The 23,076-nt window shown below is 33.8% G+C and overlaps 1 protein-coding gene across 1 annotated transcript in view; it reads right to left on the bottom strand.

Moving 5' to 3' along the window:
* The window catches only part of LOC119562550, a 184,526-nt gene extending 163,665 nt beyond the window's left edge, over positions 1 to 20,861 (bottom strand). The window contains exon 1 of the mRNA XM_037875752.1: positions 20,698 to 20,861. The gene's annotated coding sequence lies outside the window, so the exon portion shown is untranslated. The remainder of the gene's footprint in view (positions 1 to 20,697) is intronic.
* Between the last annotated feature and the right edge of the window lie 2,215 nt (positions 20,862 to 23,076).

Below are 23,076 nucleotides of genomic sequence, written 5' to 3'. Positions count from 1 at the left end.
TTTTAAAACTTTAAAAACTTCTGTGGTCCAATTTGGTTCGTACCCCTTAATAAATGCTCCCTTGTATTTACTTATTCTAACAAAATCACCTACTAAAAATTTATGTTTTGGAAATATTTTTGGTAAATTATATACTGATTTTAAAATAAACTCTTCATTTTTCGAGCAGACATCTATAGGCTTCATTTTAATTGTTCGGTGATAAGAATTATTGTATTGATTTTTGAGATAATTGATGTTATGAATCCACTTATATTTACCCTGCATTTTCCACATACGATTTTTTAATGTTCGATTAAAGCGTTCACATATAGAAGCCTTGAGATGCGTATAAGTATGATAATGATTTATATCAAATTTATCCATTAATTTCCTAAAAGTGGAATTAAAAAATTCTTTCCCTTGATCTGACTGAATATTCTTGGGTGTACTTTTGCTCTTTTTAAAAACAGATTTCATTGCCTCTGCTACATCCAGGGCAGACTTTGTCTTAACTGCCTCGGCGTATGCATACTTTGAGAACGTGTCAATAACGGTCAGTAAATATCTAAAACCCTTATTTCCTTTCCAAAACGGTATCATTTCAACTAAATCAATTTGCCATGTGTCATTTATACCTTTTTGAACGAACTTTCGCCGTATAAAGTTTTTTCGCGCTGCCTTATGAATTTCATCGACAACTTGTTGTTTGCTCATCATAAGGTGTTGATTTATTAGTGTTAGTTTTTATTTGATGACGATGGTTGCTTAGTCAATAATGCTTGCTTATATACAAGAACATGTCTTTTTATTTCTGTACGCATCTTTTTGGAACTTTCAAAACATAATCGGGTTAAATCTATTTGCACATCTTTATCATAGCTACCTTCTAAATCAGATAGTTGAATATCGAATTTTTGTAAAGATACACACTTAGGAATAATATGATTATTGTAAAGATATATTACTTGCTGTCGTAATATGAGGTTCCAACATAAAAATGTAGTAAAAAATATGCCTAATCTTAGTAATGATCTCCAGGACTCTGAATCAAACTCAATTTTGTTACCATACTGATTAATCACAAAAACGTACTGATTATCTGATTTCCTAAATCTAAAGTTACATTTTATGGAACGCAAGCACGGATGATCAATAATTGTATCAGGCATCAAGAAGTCATACTGGTCCAGTTTCAACAGAATAAATTCCTTATACGTAAGCAGTTGCATCCATTCGTCTTTGTCAAATCCAATGAAATTATTTTTACTTTGCTGCATCCAAACCATTGGCAAAAATTTTCGAGTAGTTGACAGACCACATTTCAATTTTAAGTTATGAACAACATAATACTCGAATCCAAAAATGACTTCGTGATCCTGTTTCTTTCGAGAAGTTTTATTTCTTTTAGTTACACACATGTCCATCAGGTAAGACTACTTTAAATAAACTGTAAATATGTTCTTGTCTTACCGGTATATAAAGGAGAAAGCCCTAGCAGGCACACCCTCAGTTGATTAAAAAATCTCAACCAATGATGAACACAGTCGATCGTAATTCAAGCATTATAGTAGATTTTCAATATGTACTTGGTAACAACAAACAAGTTTTCGTTAAAGAGCTGGCGTTTATGCCTGCTGGAACTGTTATACCTAATTTTTTCCATTTCAAACCGCCATACAACATAAAAGAATTGGATAATGGAGCTCTTAAGCAGCAGCACTGTAGTATGCATGTATCATTGTAGCGAGTACCCAGTGTACCGACACCAACATTGTGTTACAGTGTACTTAAACAAATACAAAAGTGCCGGTCGCTAAACTTTTGCGGCCAGCCGAAATATGAATGCGCCTCAGAGCCCAACTTATGGGAAGTGCTAGTGTCAGCATATTCCCATGGCCTGAGTGCAGACACATACAAAGCATGCATGTACAACTCCTCTCGCGCTCTCACCCTGCAAGCATTTTCTATCGCGGAAGGCACTATTAAGTGACTTCTAGAAGATGAAAACGATCGTCCGCGATATCGCATTCGGATCGCGGAAGTGACTCCCGTCGGGAAGAAATGTGCCACTTCGGCGACACTTCTACAAGTGTCGCCGAAGTCACTTCTGGAAGTGTCGCCGAAGTGACTCCGAGAAGTGTCGCTGAAGTGGCACATTTCTTCCCGACGGGAGTCACTTCCGCGATCCGAATGCGATATCGCCGAAGTCACTTCTGGAAGTGTCGCCGAAGTGACTCCGAGAAGTGTCGCCGAAGTGGCACATTTCTTCCCGACGGGAGTCACTTCCGCGATCCGAATGCGATATCGCCGAAGTAACTTCTGGAAGTGTCGCCGAAGTCACTCCTAGAAGTGTCGCCGAAGTGGCACATTTCTTCCCGAAGGGAGTCACTCCCGCGATCCGAATGCGATATCGCCAAAGTAACTTCTGGAAGTGTCGCCGAAGTCACTCCTAGAAGTGTCGCCGAAGTGGCACATTTCTTCCCGAAGGGAGTCACTCCCGCGATCCGAATGCGATATCGCCAAAGTAACTTCTGGAAGTGTCGCCGTAGTCACTTATGGAAGTCACTCAAAAGTGACTTTACATATGCTTGTAGAAGATACCTAGAGGAGTCTTTCCCAATTGGAAAATCTTGAATACAAACATATTTTTTTTTATTTTTAATATTTTTCATTTATTTTTTGTATACGTGCTTTGTCCGCTTGTATACACGGTCCATGGCATGTAGAAAATTTAGCTGAACAATGTTATTTAGGTCCAGCTCCGTTGACATAAGAAATTTACTTATAACCATTTCTAAAAGAAACAGAAACAAAAATTGTTCTTTGTTCAGTCAAAGTAAAAATAAAGTAAAATACATTACCTTTTACAATGAAGCACAAATACAATTGAGAGCATATACTTCAATATATATGACGGCCGCTGCCAATGTTTGCAGGCAGCGCAGCCGCAAATAGCTAGCTGTAATTCATTCATATTTTGACCATTGCTAAATAAATATCTGTTCATGGCAATCGTAACAAATGACAATTCTTTTAATGAAAATATAATGGCTAATACAACATGGCGACCGTGACAGCGATAATGGACTCAAAAAAAATAATAATAACACAAATCAAAGTTGGAAGTGAAATAAACAAAAGGAAAGTTATGAACGATTGCCGCCACATCCATTCGTGTAAAAGGGTGCAAGCGAAAATGTTTACGTGAAACAACGTGTGTCCCTAGTATGACAGAAATGAGATATTCTATCTAATGAGACGAGTACAAACAAAAGTGCCGGCCCAAAAAAAAAAGAGGAAGAGCAAGCGCCCACTATTTAAATGAAAGCAATCACCACCTGTGCGAGGACCAGCACCGGCACCGCCTAAAACCATAGGCCAATCAACGCAAAATAAAAACTAAATTACCGCTTGTGCGGGGACCAGCACCGGCGCCACCTAAAACCATAGGTCAAGGACTACAAGAAGGATAAGAAGTGTGGGAGGAATGGCAAATCCTCCTACGCCTACGATGGAAAACACACAAGTATAAACGAAGACCTACACCAAGGACTACAAGAAGGATAAGAAGTGTGGGAGGAATGGCAAATCCTCCTACGCCTACGATGGAAAACACACAAGTATAAACGAAGACCTACACCACCCAACTTACACTGGAGAAGGAGAAGCCTGTGCAGCCAGCACCGGCCCCGTTCGGCGCTCCAAGCCGGACCCTGGAGAAGTGAACCGACAGCGCTTCCAAGAGCGCACATCTTAAATTTTTTTTATTATTTTTATATGCATCTGCGATGCAAAACATTATATTTAACAACAATTGTACAGACCAGGCAGTTTCTAGCTGCGGGTCTTAATTTTTTTTTACCTAGGTAGGGATACATGTAAAATTTCATACATATATATCAAAAAAAAATGTTTAATTAATTAAATAACACATATGCAAATGCCTAAGACAAAAAAAAATAATAAGAAAAAAAGGAGAGGAGGTCAGAAGAACTTCCTGAATTTAAAAATTAAAGATCCTGGCATGAAAATGTAGAAATTAAGAACGAATTAGAGAACACGTATAGGGAATTAGATGCCTACAAAAATAAAAATGACATGAAAGAGGCTAGAAAACCAAAGTGCCCTGCAGATTGTAAAGGGCCTTTCGAAAATACAGCTTGTGAGTATACGTGTCATAAGAAAAATTAAAAGATATAAAAATAGAATATATAAATATGAATGAACATTTTTTTTTATGAAAAGTAACGCAATATCCAAGACAGATTTTGAATGCGTTACAGAAATAATACCCAAAATGGGTTTAATTGAAACTAAAACAGTGGACTCCACTGCCAACGTAATTAATAAAATCGAATCAAAAACTATTGATAGCGATTTAACAAACATATTATTATCAATAATTGTTTTTATAATGAGTGCATACATTTTGTATAAAGCATATGTATACCACAATAAGTGTGTATCAAAAAGAGCTATAAATAGAAGCCAGGCCAACGATCTGGATAAGATTTAAATTAACAGAGCACAAACAATTATTATAAAAATATGTTTTAAAAGCAAAAATTAAAATCCAAATTTGTAAACGTATGCAACGAAATACCAAAATAAGAAAATTAAAATTTTGAAATAAAATAAAAATAAAATATATTAACAAACAATATGAATACCACAAATTGCATAAGAATTATTCAAGCCAATCAACCAACTTTTGAGAATAGGGTATTAGCCATACTTAGAAACAGAACAGAGCCTTTATCAATATCAGATTTTGAAGAAGAGTATATGAATAGGTACGACCTAGCTTTTTCCCCGCTTATTCATTGCAGCGGTACGCAAAAAGCAATAGTACTGTCTACAGTAAGAAACTGTAAAGTATTTTCGGAAGTAGACATACACCCAGTGCTAGGACATATAATTGTGCTAAAAATTATGCGCAACTAATACACAAAAAAAAAAATATAATAAGTCCTTAGTATGGAATGGGAGCAATCATCTACCCAAATACGAGAATTAAAGGACACATTTGACAAGTCTTACAAATGTATAAGCCAAAATAGGCCAATACATAAAGACACTATTAATAAACATGCAAAAATTCTTGTAGATTCTTTCAATACTGCAAAAACTTTAGTACATGAAAATAGGGCAGCGATAAATAAAACGAATTGGTCAATATTATCTAAATTATTGATCAAATTACGTACAAATCTAATAACTGTCAAAGATAGGTATAATTTAAATATATCGATACCGACAATTTTAGATACACCCTTGACGATAGAACAAGACATAGACCTAACAGAAAATGAAGATGCCGATTCGAGCGAAGGAATCGAAATAAAAGAAAAAGATCTACACGATCTAACAATTCTTGCAGTTATAACAGTAACAGAAGCAGAAGAAGAAGAAGATATAGAATCAGATGTAAGCGTGCCAGACACAAAAGAAAACATAATGGCAGATCCAGCAGCCCAAAGGGCATATATAAAAGATATCTCGAATGCCATCCCGGAATTTAACGGGCAAAAGATACATCTTCAAAGATTCATAACAGCCTAGAAGTTGGTTAACTTGACTAAAGGCACATTCGAAGATTTAGCTGTAGAAGTCATTAAATCAAAAATAATAGGATCTACACTATACAAAGTACAGAACGAAACATCAATAAATTCAATAATAAAGAAATTGCAAGACACTATAGTCGGCGAAACATCCGACGTAGTCAAAGCGAAAATGGCGAAAACAAGCCAGAAAGGCAAAACAGCCGAAAAATTTACTTCAGAAATAGACAACTTACGAAAGCTCCTTGAAGCTTCGTACATTGACGAAGGCCTACCAGCCGAGCACGCTGACAAATTCAGCACAAAAGAAGCCATTACCACAATGGTTAAAAATTGTGAGCATGGCCGCCTAAAAACAATTTTAGAGGCAGGCAACTTCACAACTATGAATGAAGCCGTCACTTAGTATATACAATGTAGTACTGAAATGACAGGCAATGCAAATTCAATACTCTACACACAAAGAGGAAACAACTATCGCGTTAACAACTTCAGAAATAATTACCGCGGTAGGGGCAATAACCGAGGTAATTATCAGCATAACGGATATTACCATAATAATGGCTATAACCAAAATAACAGTTATAGCCGAAACTATAATAATCAGACCAACAACAATTATAGAGGTCGTGGTTATTATAGAGGACACAACCGCGGTGGAAGCACCAACAATGCAAATACGAACACCAACAGACAAAATAATAACAATGTCCGACAAGTACAAACCACGTCGGAAAACCAATAAAGACCCTTAAGATAAAAAACCCAGTAAAGAATACAATTCATACTATCAATCTTAATTTCAATCTTTTCGTTTCTCTCAAAAATGAATACACAAATAAATTATATACATTACTAGTTGATACAGGTGCAGACATATCCTTAATAAAAGAAACTTCGGACTCGTTTAACAATGTTGATTATACAAATATTAGCCAAATATCAGGTGTTGGTGAAGGAACAACCAACTCAAAGGGATTAGTATCAATAGAACTTCTTTCAAGCAACTATGCTATACCACATACTTTTCATTTAGTAACATCAAATTTTCCTATTCCATGTGATGGAATCATAGGCGTAGATTTTATGAAAAAATACAATTGTCAAATAGATTTAAAACCAGAAAACGATTGGCTCATACTGAGAGAGAGATAACCTCTATAATCCGATACATATTCCAATAAATCATACACTAGAAAATAATTTGACAATTCTACCAGCAAGATCCGAAGTAGTCCGAAAAATTGCTATAAATTCAACAACCAGGTATATATTAATACCAAACCAAGAAATCCAAAATGGAGTATTCATTGGAAAATCCATTGGAGATTCTAAAAACACTTTTGTCCGAATTTTGAATACAACTAATAAAACTGCAATCATTCAATTAAATACACTGAAAGTTGAACCATTAGATGATTACGACATAGTTAAATATAATAAAAATGTAAACAAAAAAAAAATTTAGAGAAATTGAACAAAAATTTTCCACCTCAGTTCAAGGAAATTCTTAACGAATTATGCACAAAATACACAGATATATTCGGAAAAGAATCCGAATCAATATCAACTAATAATTTCTACAAACAAAAAATAAGAATGAAAGATGATGAACCTGTATACATAAAGAATTATAGAATTCCCCACAGTCAAAAAGACGAAGTAGAAAAACAAGTAGACAATTTAATTAAAGACAAAATAGTAGAACCTTCAGTTTCTGAATACAACAGTCCATTACTAATCGTCCCGAAAAAATCATTACCAAATTGTGACACTAAAAGATGGCGTTTAGTAATTGATTACCGCCAAATTAACAAAAAAATGTTATCAGATAAATTTCCACTACCAAGAATAGACGATATTCTTGACCAATTAGGTAGAGCTAAAAACTTTTCATGTTTAGATCTAATGTCAGGATTTCATCAAATAGAACTCGAAGAAACGTCTAGAAATATAACATCCTTCTCCACGAGCAAGGGCTCCTATCGCTTCACGCGATTACGTTATGGTTTAAAAATAGCGCCAAATTCTTTCCAAAGAATGATGACAATTGCATTTTCAGGTATCGAACCTTCACAGGCATTCTTGTATATGGATGACCTAATTGTCATCGGTTGTTCAGAAAAACATATGGTTAAAAATCTTACAAACGTTTTTGACTTATGTAGGAAGCACAACCTTAAATTGCACCCAGAAAAGTGCACATTTTTCAGACACGAAGTGACCTTCCTTGGACACAAGTGTACTGACAAAGGTATTTTGCCAGATAATAAAAAATACGATGTAATAAAAAAATACCCAGTCCCAACGGACGCAGACAGCGCTAGAAGATTCGTTGCATTTTGCAATTACTACAGACGTTTTATTAAAAATTTTTCCGATTACTAACGACACGACGATTATGTAAAAATAATGTTAAATTCGAATGGACAGATGAATGTCAAAACGCATTCGTATACCTTAAAATTCAATTGATGAAACCTACACTTCTACAATACCCAGATCTTAATAAAGAATTTTGTATAACAACAGATGCAAGCAAACAAGCGTGTGGAGCTGTTCTTACTCAAGATTACAATAACACACAGTTACCAGTAGCCTATGCATCAAGATCATTTACTAAAGGAGAAAGCAACAAAAATACAACTGAACAGGAATTAGCAGCTATCCACTGGGCGATAATTCACTTTAGACCATACATTTATGGAAGACATTTCACAGTCAAGACAGACCATAGGCCATTAACCTACTTATTTTCGATGACAAACCCGAGCTCAACTGACGCGAATGAGATTAGACTTAGAAGAATATGATTTTACTGTGGAATATCTTAAGGGAAAAGACAATCATATAGCCGACGCGCTTTCAAGAATAACCATAACGGATTTAAAGAATATTCAAACGAATAATAAAATTCTGACAGTCACTATTAGAAACCAAAGTAAACAGAAAAATTCCTGCGCAGGAAAAGAAAAAGAAAAAATAGATTTGCCTAGGCAAACTCTAAATGAAGCTTCTCAGCCCAACGTATACGAAGTCATTGTAAATGACGAGCTACGAAAAGTAGTGACCTTGCGAATAACAGATTCACTATGTTTACTTAAGCATGGAAAAAAAGTTATAGCAAGAATTGATGTTAGCGATATGTACACCAATAGAATTCTCGACTTAGGTCAGTTCTTTCAAAGGCTTGAAAAAGAAGCCGGTATACTTAATATCAGCAAACTCAAAGTGGCTCCGAGCGAAAAGATCTTTGACACTGAATCAATAGAATCTTTTAAAATAATGGGCAATAAAACATTACAATCTCTAAGAGTAGCGCTACTCAAGCCGGTGACCCTATTATCAAATATTGATAAAGAGAAAGAAGCATTAATGTTTACATTCCATGACGATCCAATTCAAGGAGGTCATACAGGCATAGCTAGAACATTAGCAAAGATAAAAAGGCATTATTATTGGAAAAATATGACCCGATTTATAACAAATTATATAAGAAAATGCCCAAAATGCCAAAAATCCAAAACAACCAAACATACAAAAACACCATTGACTATAACTAAAACGCCACAAATGGCTTTTGACAGGGTAATTGTGGATACGATCGGTCCACTACCTAAATCTGAACAAGGAAACGAATATGCAGTAACCCTAATCTGCGATTTAACTAAATACCTTGTGGCAATACCAATCCAAAACAAAAGTGCAAAAACAGTAGCAAAAGCTATATTCGAAGATTTTATTCTAACCTACGGTCCAATGAAGACGTTCATAACGGACATGGGAACAGAATATAAAAATTCGATAATTGAAGAGTTATGTAAAAATTTAAATATAAAAAACATAACTTCTACCGCACACCATCACCAAACTGTAGGAACCGTGGAGCGAAGCCACAGAACATTTAATGAGTTCATCCGCTCATACATCTCAGTTGATAAAACAGATTGGGATGTATGGCTCCAGTACTTCGTATATTGTTTCAACACAACACCATCTATGGCACATGACTACTGTCCATATGAGTTAATTTTTGGTAAAACTCCAAATTTACCTCAACATTTTAATAGCATAGATAAAATAAAACCTCTATATAATGTGGATGACTACGCAAAAGAATCTAAGTTTAGACTAGAACAAGCATTTAAGAGAGCTAGATTAATGCTAGAATCTCATAAAAAGAAACAAAAAATTAGATATGACAAAAATACCTTAGATTTTGATTTAAAAATAGGAGATCAGGTTTTATTGAAAAATGAAACAGGGCATAAGCTAGACTTCAAATATACTGGACCTTATAAGGTTGAAAGTATAGAAGAAAATGATAACATAGTAATTTCAAATAACAAAAATAAAAAACAAACAGTACATAAGGATAGATTAAAAATTTTTATTTCATAATCACTTTAATTCTCTTATAAATATATCTCGTATAGCCATACATAAATTAAGAACCATAATTATAATGGATATATAAAAAAAAAAAAAAAAAAAAAAATACTTAAATATATAATACTTATTGATTCGAAAAAAAAAAACAAAATAATAAATTAAATAAATAACAAAAAAAAAAATATATATATATATATATATTATTATAAAACAAGATGTTCATTTATATTTCATACACATATAGTAAGAAAATAACTTCATAGAATTACGTTATTTTTCAAAAGGAGGGAGATGTAGTATGCATGTATCATTGTAGCGAGTACCCACTGTACCGACACCAACATTGTGTTACAGTGTACTTAAACAAATACAAAAGTGCCGGTCGCTAAACTTTTGCGGCCAGCCGAAATATGAATGCGTCTCAGAGCCAAACTTATGGGAAGTGCTAGTGTCAGCATATTCCCATGGCCTGAGTGCAGACACATACAAAGCATGCATGTACAACTCCTCTCGCGCTCTCAGTGCTACCAGCACAAATACAATTGAGAGCATATACCACAATATATGACGGCCGCTGCCAATGTTTGCAGGCAGCGCAGCCGCAAATAGCTAGCTGTAATTCATTCATATTTTGACCATTGCTAAATAAAGATCTGTTCATGGCAATCGTAACAAATGACAATTCTTTTAATGAAAATATAATGGCTAATACAACAGCACCTTAACCAGCAGAACGTAAACGGATTGGATTGGTCAGCTGGAGATATTCCATACACAAGTCTTGAAGAAATACTAACACCACTCAATAAGTATCACACAGTTCTTGTTCGTGGTGAAATTAAAAAGAATTTTTTAATCAAGTATTTATCAACAAACATTATCGATATAGATATTGGAAGAAGTTTAACTCAACTACCCAATTTTTTAACAAATTGTAGAATACATAAGAAAAAACTTCCACTTCGATGTTCATTAAATAATTTATTTAAGCTGTTTGTATTCTTAGAAAACACCAATTATGAAATATATAGCAATGGTGACACATGTGTTTAAAATTTAGTAAAAAGAAATTCATGGTCCTATCAGGTTGTCTCTTATTATGGATTCTTTTAAGAGATTTTTTGGAAATTATCCCCGTAAAAATGGATACACGCAACTTATTTATTGTAATTATTGCGGATCTGATACTCATTTCGAGAAGAACTGCTCCAAGAAACGCGATCAAGAGAGTATTAATAAAACCTAGTATAACTTTAAAACATTATATAAGCAATTAGTAATAATAAAATATATTAAAATTCATTCCGAAGAAAATAAATTTTTTTAATAAAAAAATGTTTACACAATTTATACATCCTTTTACAATGCTTATTTGTGGACCCTCAGGATCGGGAAAAACAACCTTTTTAGAAAATCTAATCACCAAAAAGAATGATCTTTTTAATATTTCAATAGATCGAATTATTTGGTGTTATGCAGAGGAGAGTGCCAAGCCCAATTTCGAAAAAATTGAATATTTTAAAGGAGTCCCTGAAACAGTTGAAAATGAAACGAATGAACCAATTCTTTTAATATTGGATGACTTGATGATGGGAGCCTTTAATAAAAATGTGTGTGAGCTCTTTACAAAAGGATCACACCATAGGAATTTATCAGTAATAGTGGTAACTCAGAACATATTTCATAAATCTTTGCACACCAGAGATATTTCACTTAATACCAAATACATTGTTGCTTTCAAAAATCCTCGTGATAAGCTTCAATTTCAATGTTTAGCAAGACAAATATACCCAGAAAACCCAATGGAGCTATTTAGAATATATAAAGAAGTAACGGAACAACCTCACGGATATTTACTTATTGATCTCACTCAGGGCATTAACGATCTCTTAAGATTTAGATCTGACATTTTTAATTCAGAATATTCTGTGTGCTATTCAAATGAAAATGGTTTACAAAAAGAGTCTAAATCGCTTGAAAGCGAACAAACATTTATTGTATGTGCTCAAAAAGGCCGACAATAGACTACGTAAGGCAATTATAAGCAATAGTAATAGAGACCTGGTAAAAACAATAGTAGAGATTGTATTGAACACATTACAGGGAAACCATAAAGTTACTAAATCCCATCTTAATGCTCTAAAAAAGTATAAAAATGCATTGCGCTATCTTTCGTGCCCAAAGCGTACATTAAACTCTAAGAGAAAAGTCCTTATTCAAAAAGGGGGATTTCTACCGATTCTAATAACTTCATTGCTTTCTGGAATTTTTGGAAAACTTTTAAAAAATGATTAAAAATAAACATAATTTAAGCAAAGTAATTTTAATGCATCCTAACAGCTATCAGAAATTGTTAAACAATGATAGAGGAAATGAATTAATAAATATAAAATTTTTACCAATTTTGAATAATAACAAAATAAGTGATTTCGATAAATGGCTCAAAATTCGCCAAGAATTAAGTTACTATCAAAATAAAAAACGTAATAAATCATGGAATCTTCAAAATGAACAAAAAGCGATTCCTGTTACAACCAGAACAAGTGAATCCCAAACCACTGATTGGATTGATATAAAACCCATCACATCAAAATCAACATCAAAGCACGAACACTCACGTCAGGAAAAATTTGAGTTCCCCGATTTGCCGCCTGAAAGTGATGATGAGGATTTTAGTTCAAATAAAAAAGAAAATGTAGTATCAGATAAACGAAAAGTGAGTGATACCTCTTTTTTAGATAGTCAAACAGTTAAAAAGAAAATAGGATTAGAGAAACCATTGCTCAAAGTGAAGCTTAATGAACGACAACGTAAATTAAAAGGAAAACTACAAAAATTAAAAACGGAAACTTTACCTTATCAAAATTTTATATATGTAACAGGACGTGAAAGGTTAATGCGATCGGTTAGAACAAACAACCCAGTACAAACCGGTAAAAAGAAATTAAATTGGATATTATATCATTAACTTCCATAAAAAATCAAACATGGGTTATTTAAATGAGATTTTTATCACATTGTTAAGTAATGACTCAATGAATGTTTTTCCTGACAACGTAAAGTGTGCATTTACAAACATTGTAAACATTCCAGAAGACATGAACGATGATTGGGAAGTCGGTATTACAGATATATATTTGAATAATTACATTAAATATACACCTAACCAAGATAAAAATGTCGTTGAAGAAACCGAATTTGTTAGTCTTGTAAATGCTGAAACATTTAGATATAAAAATGTATCCATTCAAACGAATATACCTGAAAATGGATTGATTTTTATTTACACTGACATAATAAAACCAAGGTCAGTAGGTAGTAAAAGACCGCGATGCCTTCGTGTATTGCATTATAATGGAAAGGAACAAAATATTCAATTTAATAATATTGAATATTATCCTTTGGACATATGGTCACCAAATGAAATCTCAATACTTATTACTGATTCCAATGGATATAAGGTACCATTTGAAACTTCAGCTGTTCCGATTTTCGTTACTCTTCACTTTAGAAGAAGGAGAAGGTCAGGACTATAAATAATGCATACCCAAATATTATTTATTTAAAACTAAAATAGTCATCATGGTGAAATCTTATCAGGATTGTTATGTAAATCAGTGTGGTGGGGGCTTAAGCAACATCGGAAGTCTTTACATATCTCCGCATATAGTGCAACAAGGACGAGGAATCGGAAACTTTTTTAGCGGTCTTTTTAATTACATAAAACCTCTTTTTCTTTCGGGCATAACTGCTATAAAAAATCAGGCTGCTGAGACTGGAATGGCTATAATCAATGAATTTTGGAGAAAGCCTTTAAGAAATATAATTCAAAAACAAAGTAAAATTGCTTTACAAAATCTTTCAAATAAAGCAATTGATAAAATTACCCGTTTTCAAAGTGGAAGTGGAAAAAGAAATAAAAGTCTAGGTAAAAGGAAAAAACGTCTTCATTATACATCTAAACGACAACGTAAACATACCCAAACGCAACATAAAAAAAAAATCAACAAGAAAATTAAATATTAAAGATATTTTTTCTAAAGCAAAATGAGTACGCATATCGAATGTATGAAAAGTGAATTAGATTTGTTTGCGGCACACCCCACGCAAAGTTCTATTCTAAGAACTGAAGAAGTCTCATACAATCCAATTGCTTCTTTGGACGGCGCCTCTTCAATCGAATTTGTTTGCTTGGGAAATGGTGTAACGTATCGAGATTTGTCAAGTGTTTATTTACGACTTGTTGTGCAACTTAAAAAAAATTATAACAACAGCATTGAAGGAAATGCTGTTGGTGTTGTAAACAATATTCTACATTCAATATTTAGAAGTTCATCAGCTTATTTAAATAATATACTGGTATCGCAAAGTGATAATAATTATCACTTTAGAGCGTATTTGCAAACAATTTTAAACTATGGGAGTGACGCCTCTGAAAGTCACTTGGTCTCCCAAGGTTATTTTCCAAATTTTGGGAGAATAACAGCAGGAAAATATGTTTATCCGGACTCGAATGAGACCCTTAAAAATATGTTTCAAAATAGTAACAAGGTTGAGTTATTCGGAAAAGTTCATGGAGATATTTTTAATCAAACCAAACTGCTTGTTAACAATGTTGATTTAAGAATTAATTTCAATATTGAAAAAACAGCGTTTTAATTAATGGAAACTGGTACTGAATCAAATTTAAAGATACTAGAAGCACAACTTTTTATGAACCTTATAACAGTTAACCCAAGCATTTTATTGGCTCATCATCATGTTTTACAAACAAAAAATGCTCTGTACCCATTCAGCAAGGTTGAAGTCAAATCATTTACAATATATCCAGGAAACAATACACTGTCGATAGACAACGCAGTTATTGGTCAAATACCGAATTTTCTGGCCTTTTGTATGGTTAAAAACCGCTCATACTCAGGAAACCGAGCCTTAGACCCATTTCAATTTGAACATTTTAAAATTCAACGCTTTAACCTATTGGTTAATGGAGTTCAAGTTCCTTCCCAGGCTCTGGAGTTCGATTACTCGAACGCTGAAAAGGTTCAAAGCTCAAGAGGTTATAATATGCTTTTTAGATCATGTGGAATTAAACATTACGATCGTGGACTACAAATTACCAAGGAAATGTTTGATTCAAACAGTTTTATATTAAGCTTTGACTTAACTGCGGATCAATCAAATTCAACTATATGTTCAAATTTAATCTCTCAAGGTACTATAAGAATCGAAGGAAGATTTTCGGAACCACTTGCTGAAGCAGTTACTTGCTTGGTATACTGTGAATACGATTCAATGATTGATATTGATAAGCATAGAAATATTCGTACGCTCTTTTAAAATGAATACTTTACAAATTGAACATTTTCTTTCTAAGCATCCAAAGACAAAATCTATTTTTAAAGGAGTTTTTCCTTCGGATAGGTTACCAAAAACTATTTTAAAGTATCCCGCACTAATAATTGCGAATACCGACACTTCAGATCAACCTGGAACTCATTGGATTGCATTTTATTTTGATAGTCGTAGGTCAGCAGAATTTTTCGATTCGTACGGTCAATATCCCCAGAAAAAAGAATTTTTAAAATTTTCAAAATCTAACGCTCATAAGGATACTTTTCTAACACTTGCGGACATTATTGTATGCTGTACGGTCTTTTTAAAAGTAAAAAGAAAACACTAGATTTTTTTTAAAGAAAATTCAAGAAAAACGACTATTCATTTAATGATAAATTAATAATAAAAATGTTTAAGAACCATTTTAAAAAAAAAAAACATATATATTTAAGTAAAATTAATTCGTTTTATTCATGGTTTTGGAGCAATACGTTTGTTTAACTTATAATATTTAATCATTAGACTAATGGCTTCCTTTTTCAGTGCAGGCAGCATATGACATTGACATGTGTCTGGTCCAGATGAGGCATCATCGTCGCTCCAGGGACAAAGCTTAATGGAATCCAAACTTCGAATGGATCAACTCTTTTTCCTCTAAATCCTCCAAAGTGGCTTTTAGGAACTCCATCCTTTGTAGGTGTTGCTCGAAAAGCATGCCTTCAAATTGCAACAAGAATAGTTCAATCTGTTGAGCGTACATTTTTAAGGAAAACTATTTCTTTTTTAGACTGATTTAAGACTGTTGTTGGATTTAAAAACTCAGCTCTTTATATTGAAGAATTTTATTTACTTTACTTATTTACTAATAAAAATTCAATTAGAGCACAACTATATCTGTTCGGATCTTTTCCTTTATATACCATATGAGTTATTCCATTCTCATTTAATTTCCTAAATGGTGTCTTTGTAGAAAATTTGTTCACATAACTTTTAGGTAGAAATATCCAAACATCTTTGTCGTCCTTGTCAGTTAAATACAGAGCTATTTTAGTTCCATATGGTGTCTTTTTCAGCTTACACCCAGTGATCTTATACTCAAATCCAATACATAGATTTTCAATTTTTGTGTAGCCAATCACAGGCTTCACATCATTTAAGGTCTCTAAGAAGTCCTATCAAATTCAACAGAATTAGTTGATAATGTATTTACTTTTAATTTATATGCATACCATTTTTGATCCTCGTAAGATTGGATTCGTTGTGCACTAGTACCTAACTGTTGTATACTAATTCTTTAACCCGAAATTACATGGTCTTTTATACTCGTCAAAAACTATATATTTCTATCAATTCATGTGGAGTAAATGAGATAACAATATGTCTTCATTATACATATCAAAATACTTATTCAAACTATGTAATACTTGAGAATAAAGTCAGAAATACATATCAGTATGTCTATCTCTTTTTATATTTATATAAATCTTTCAATAGCGTTAAAATAAAGTTAGTGTATATAACATAAGAATTGTCTCTCAGATGCTATATAAGATACATTTTTTATAGAAAAGTCAGTTTATTTTTAAAAACATCGAAATGGTGAAGTATCATTGCGAGTTGTGCTCAGAAACAAAATCCTTTACTACTCGCAGCGGCCTAAAAGCGCATACCTTAAAGATACACAACTTCGCCTATCAGAAATCTAAATCTTCCTTTTATTATTGTTATTTCTGTCCTAAAGTACGGAAAATTTGGTTGCAATACGACTTTAATATGCATCGTCTGTTGGTTCACAACGCAGAGCTAAAAAGTATTTTTAACCAAAGAAAAATTGTCCAATAAATAAAAAACAATTATAAGATCTCAATTAAAAAAATAGTTTTTACTTTATTTTCCATATGTAATGTGTATTTATAATTAAAAGTTAAGAATCTAGATCAAATAAAACATCTAGTAACGCGCTGTCACCTCCATCATCCAGCAAAGTTAAATAATGGTTAGTCGGTGGCGGTTGAGGTCCCATAAGTTCTTCAAAGATGTGGTCGTCGTTAGGGAAAACATCTTCTTCTGGCCTGGATAGGTCGTCGTCCAATTGAAATTCCTGTGCACACTGATATACATCTTCACCTTCATCGTGTGTGATAAGGGATTCCAAAAAAGCCTGCGTAGTAGTCCCTAATGGAAACTGGCTCCACTCCAGAGACTCCAATCCTGGGTCCCTATTTTGGGTCGACGATGCAACCGGTTGAAATACGCTTTGTAGGAGGCGATCAACCGAATCTTCTGCTTCGGAAACCTGCACAAGGTCCAGATCCGAGTTTTCAATTATTTCAAGATCAGAATCTTGCGTGGGTGGTAATTCCAGGTTATCAGTCTCAACCTCGTTTTCCGAATCGACAAATTCTACGGTTAGATCCATAGGTATGCAGTACTGAGGCATTTGAAGAACTGATCCTGAGCAATTTGAGTGGTGTCATTTTTATAGTCTAGAATGTTCACTTAACAGGTTGACATCTACAGGGAGTGCATACAGGCATGTTGTACTCCTAGAACCAATCCGATTGGTTCTCGAATATAAGGAGCAGCCCAATACCCCAGTAGAATGGTTATTAGAAGGAAAACGAACACAAGTATTGATAACAAGTTACCGGGGGTGAACGTGGTGTAGGAGGGGTTAGGATGTAGGTAAATATCGAAGGTGTACAACTTTGACATAGGTTAAGGAAAGGCAATCTCTGTGTAAGCAAGATATGAATAAATGGTCAGTTAAGGTCGGGCCAGCATTGGCATAAGATGTCGCGATGCAACCATTCGAATTTCCTAAGCCTTAAGCTAAGAGTAGCTATTAAAAGCGGTTGCGTAGGTTTTTTATGCGGTTTTAAATGTATTTTGTATGAGTTGTTTTTAATTGCAAGCGTATACTCATCCCATAATCAGTGTGTTTGGTATTCCACGGAACCCTCCCGTTTTATTGCATTTCAAATATTGTGACCCCTCGTTATCTTCTGAGAATGAGCAGGAGAAAGTGAACGTGTGTACCCACGAACCCGAATCTCACCCCCTACCCTCGAGTCCTTGCTCATGACTGCTTGTGCGCGAAGGTGTGAAATTTCAATTCTGTGAGTTTTGTTCAAAATGTGCAGTTTTTATTTTAGTCCAATGACACCAAATTTTTTTTTTTTTTTTTTTAGTGAGGGGGTATACTAATTACGGTATCGACGGTCATCGTCGTTTTTTGCCTTTTTCAGTGTAGTAGTGGGAAATTACGGTAGCGGAGGTTTTCGCAGCGGCGGTTTGGACGCTGCCGAGACTGCCGCTGCGATGACCGCCGCTGCGGTCTTATACTCTAGTTTTTCTTATATGTTATACGATTCCTTTTGAGGAGTGTGTCTAGGAAAAATGAGCTGAAGAATCACTTTAATGTTCAAGTTGTATAAGACTTATAGGATCACTTTTCAGGGCTGAGGATATACAAAATTGTTTGTGTCTACGATAAAGTTAGACGGGTGTGTATAGAAAATTAGGTAGTGGGATCACTTTAAGGTTTGTGTTTTAAATTTCTTATTGGGAACACTTTTCAGGGTTTATATCTAGAGGTCACCCAATAATATTTATGTATAGGATAAGAAGTTTAGTTTTAAGAATTTCTTAAAACGAAGCATTCTCCGCTACCGTAATTTCCCACTACTACACTGAAAAAGGCAAAAAACGACGATGACCGTCGATACCGTAACTAGTATACCCCCTCACTAAAAAAAAAAAAATTTGGTGTCATTGGAAAGCATTTTTAAGCCCTTTCCAATGGTATAATTTTCTCTGTTCTAAAATAAAAACTGCACATTTTGAACAAAACTCACAAAATTGAAATTTCACACCTTCGCGCACAAGCAGTCATGAGCAAGGACTCGAGGGTAGGGGGTGAGATTCGGGTTCGTGGGTACACACGTTCACCTTCTCCTGCTATTTGAAATGCAATAAAACGGGAGGGTTCCGTGGAATACCAAACACACTGATTATGGGATGAGTATACGCTTGCAATTAAAAACAACTCATACAAAATACATTTAAAACCGCCTAAAAAACCTACGCAACCGCTTTTAATAGCTACTAGCCGTATTTCGAGAAATAAAAAAAGCTAAAAAATGAGACTAAAAAAATGTTTGCCCATAATTACGGGTGTACGAAATGTAGCTATTTATAGCTGTTTTCCCGCCAAGCTAGCGAGTTTTCAGAAGTGGTACAACTAAATTTTCTTATATTAAATTGTTTAACATCATCTACAATTTTTAGGACCTTAAAATGGAGTTTGAAAGGAGGGAATGTTAGACGTTCTGAACTGGTAAGTGTGGCAATTTTTGTTGGTTAATAACTTAAAAAAATGGCATTTTACAACAACGTGTCGTATTCAAAAACTGAAGAATCTTAAGGGCTATACACTTTGAGGATTAACCGAAATAGCTAGAGCTGTTTTTGAGAAATCCAAAAAAGAGCATGAAAATTCTGAATAAAAAAACTTGTGCCCATTAATTTTAAGCGGTGGTATTTAGGCAAATCATATTATAGAATCATAGAATTTCGAAATAACTTTCTAACCACATATAGCACAATCCTGTAGCTTGCGTAGTTCACAAGTTACGGGTGTACAAAATTTTGGTATTAATAGCTGTTTTCCCGCCAAACTGAAAAGTTTTTCCAAAAGTGGTAAAACTAAAGTTTCTTATGTTAAGCTGTTTAACATCGTCTAGAATTCTTAGGACCCTAAAATTACGTTTTGGGACAAACTGACAAACAAACTTACATTTTCATTTTGAGAAGTCCGCCAAAAACTTGTTTTGCGTATATCTTTTGAACGGAGCACAAATGATTTTAACAAATGTGGTGTGATCTCACGCGAATTTTAAGTGAGAATACAACTAGACTAATGAACGTGTGCCTTCACTTCTTCACTTTCACTGCTTTTTCCTCCAAGCCAATTGATTTTTTTAAGGACTTGGAATGCAATCATTTTAGTTTTTGCGATACCTTTCGATTGATGAATCGTCCCTTCAACTAAAACATTCATTTTATGACCGTTTCACTTTTAAATTACACGACAAAATGTACATGTTTTGATTCCAACTTTTGAGTAAACGTTTTATTTTTATTGAAATATTTTGTATTTCAACAGGTTAATGAACCTAATTAAAACAAACACATACAATACGGATATGAATACTTTGTTTAAACAATGTTAAATAACTTTTTTGTATGCGTAGTCGTAAGTCCATACATTTTATTTGTGCATAAATCAATATATACATATTAACTATTTATACATGTACAATGTACATCAGTTGGTGTGTTTTTGTGTGTTTGGGTATAAACATACAAAACGTTTTAGAGGACTTTTTTTCTGAAATAGATGCGAAAAGTGAAAAATTACCTCTGATGGTCGATATTCTTCTGTTTTCTAACTCTAATAGATCTCGCTCAGTTTTTAACTCTTAAGATAACGTGTTGTAGTCCTGTCACCATAGTGTTATGTCCCTTATAATAAATCCTCGCTTAACATTTTGTATTTATCGATTGTTTTTTTTGTAAAAGTTGTGGCAAGTTTCTGCGCAGGACTCCTAACACTTGGCAAATGATTCTGAACGTATTTGGTCAGACCTTAGCCATACAGTGATAAAAATACAAGAATTCATGGAAAATTATTTTTTATATATACATATATAATTTTTATTTAGGATTCTTAATTTTTTGTTTTTAATAAATCGAATATTACACTGGTTTTAATAAAACATGTTATATTAAAAATAGTGTTTAAAGCTTTTAAGTTTTTTATGTATGGTTTGTGTCCCGGGCTGAAAAGCTATATTTGTTGTTGCCCTACAGTTCCCCTCCAGTTCCAAAAAAAGTTTCAATCGTGAATCACCTTGTGAATACCGCGGGACATGTCAGCTTGCACGAGTGAAGAACAAGTGAGACTCCATATAGACAATTTTATGGGATGTCCGCTTTTTCACAAGTGAAAATTCAAAAGAAAATTTTACGAAGTCACTCGGGACTTCACTTGTTCTTTATACTCATTTGTCGTATGGACTGTCCTTTATTGTTTATTTGTATATTTACCTTTTAGAGCTGCGTATAACCCTTTGCGGTATTTTTATTGGAACAAAAGATTTCATCACCCACTTTACTTTAATCGTTTATTTGAGTTAAAATAATAAAGTCAGGTAAGTGTTACATTATGTTAAAGATGTTGTGCATTGATCTTAGTTTAAAGTAAGTACATTTTGAAGGTATTTTATGGATTATGATAGCCGAAAGTGGATGATGAAATGTTTTGTCCCAATAAAAATCACGGAAAGGCTTATACACAGCTCTAATAGGTAAATATACAAATAAGCAAATAAAGCGCATACTTTAAACATATGCCCATACATTTTTTCAGGAGCGTTGATCAATTATTCGGAGGACCCGGAAAAATAATTAAGGAAGGCGATGACCAGTGTAAAAAGCAAAGAAACGAAACTAACAATAACTGTCATACGACAAATGAGTATAAGGAACAAGTGAAGTCCCGAGTGACTTCGAAAAATTGTCACTTGAATTTTAACTTGTGGAAAGCGGACATTTTTAAGAAGATAATCTTACATTTTCTTAATAATAAAGTTGTATTTAAAAGGCTTCAGATTTCAAATAAAAAAGAAAAATAAGGACTCGAACCACCAACCCTCAGGACCGTGCATCAAAAATAGTGAACTCTGAGCAACGCCTACATTTTGTTATCCAGCGGCAAAATGCAAATGCAAATGCTTTTCAAGTGGCAAGTGGTTGACAACTAAATAGGGGCATATTGATGACGACTTTTTTTTTTGGGTGTACCCTTTCTAAATCGAAAAAAATCCAACTATATAATGTTTACTTACGAATTTAATGTTAATATTAAAATATTTTAAATACTTAAATCATTTTTAACGGACTTAATTTCTAAAACTTAACTAAAAAATGATATTGTAATAATAATGTATAATACGTAAACATAGCATTATAAGTAAATTCAACTTAAAAATTAGGGCACTCACATGTCCTTTAAAACTGTAGGACCCACAGTTTTGGGCGGCTTGTGGGCGCTAGAGTGGGCGTGGCACCCTGACGAAACAAACTTACGCTGCGCAGGAATCAGTACCCTTCAGTTCCAAAAAAAAGTTTCACTTGTGAATCACCTTGGGAATCACGTGGGACATGTCCTCTTGCACAAGTGAAGAACAAGTGACTCTCCATATAGAAAATTGTAAGGGATGTCCGCATTTTCACAAGTGAAAATTCAAATGAAAATTTTTCGAAGTCCTACGGGATTTCACTTGTTCCTTATACTCATTTTTCGTATGGCCTGTCACGTGCCGGTGACACGTCCCAAGTGAATCACTTGTGAAAATCAGAACTTTTCCATGAGCTTTCACTTGTGAAATCACTTGCAAGTGACACGTCCCATGTGAAATCACTTGTGAATATCAGAATTTTTCCATGAGTTTTCTCTTGTGAAATCACTTGCAAGTGACACGTCCCAAGTGAAATCACTTGTGAAAATCAGAATTTTTCCCATGAGTTTTCAATTATGAAAATATTGAATTTAAAATACATACATATTTAATTTTATTTTAATTAGATGGTATTATTAAAATTTTCAAAAATTGGACAAATTTTGTTTCTGTTTTTTTGTTTCGTAAGCTTATTTTTAACGTTAGTCATCGCCGTTATTAAACCTTTGTCCGGGTCCTCTGAATCCTTGGCCAACGCTCCTGAAAAAACATATGTT

The sequence above is a fragment of the Drosophila subpulchrella genome, unplaced genomic scaffold (assembly GCF_014743375.2).
Source record: "Drosophila subpulchrella strain 33 F10 #4 breed RU33 unplaced genomic scaffold, RU_Dsub_v1.1 Primary Assembly Seq59, whole genome shotgun sequence".
Classification (NCBI taxonomy): Eukaryota; Metazoa; Arthropoda; class Insecta; order Diptera; family Drosophilidae; genus Drosophila; species Drosophila subpulchrella.
This window is presented reverse-complemented; position numbering and strand designations above follow the sequence as displayed.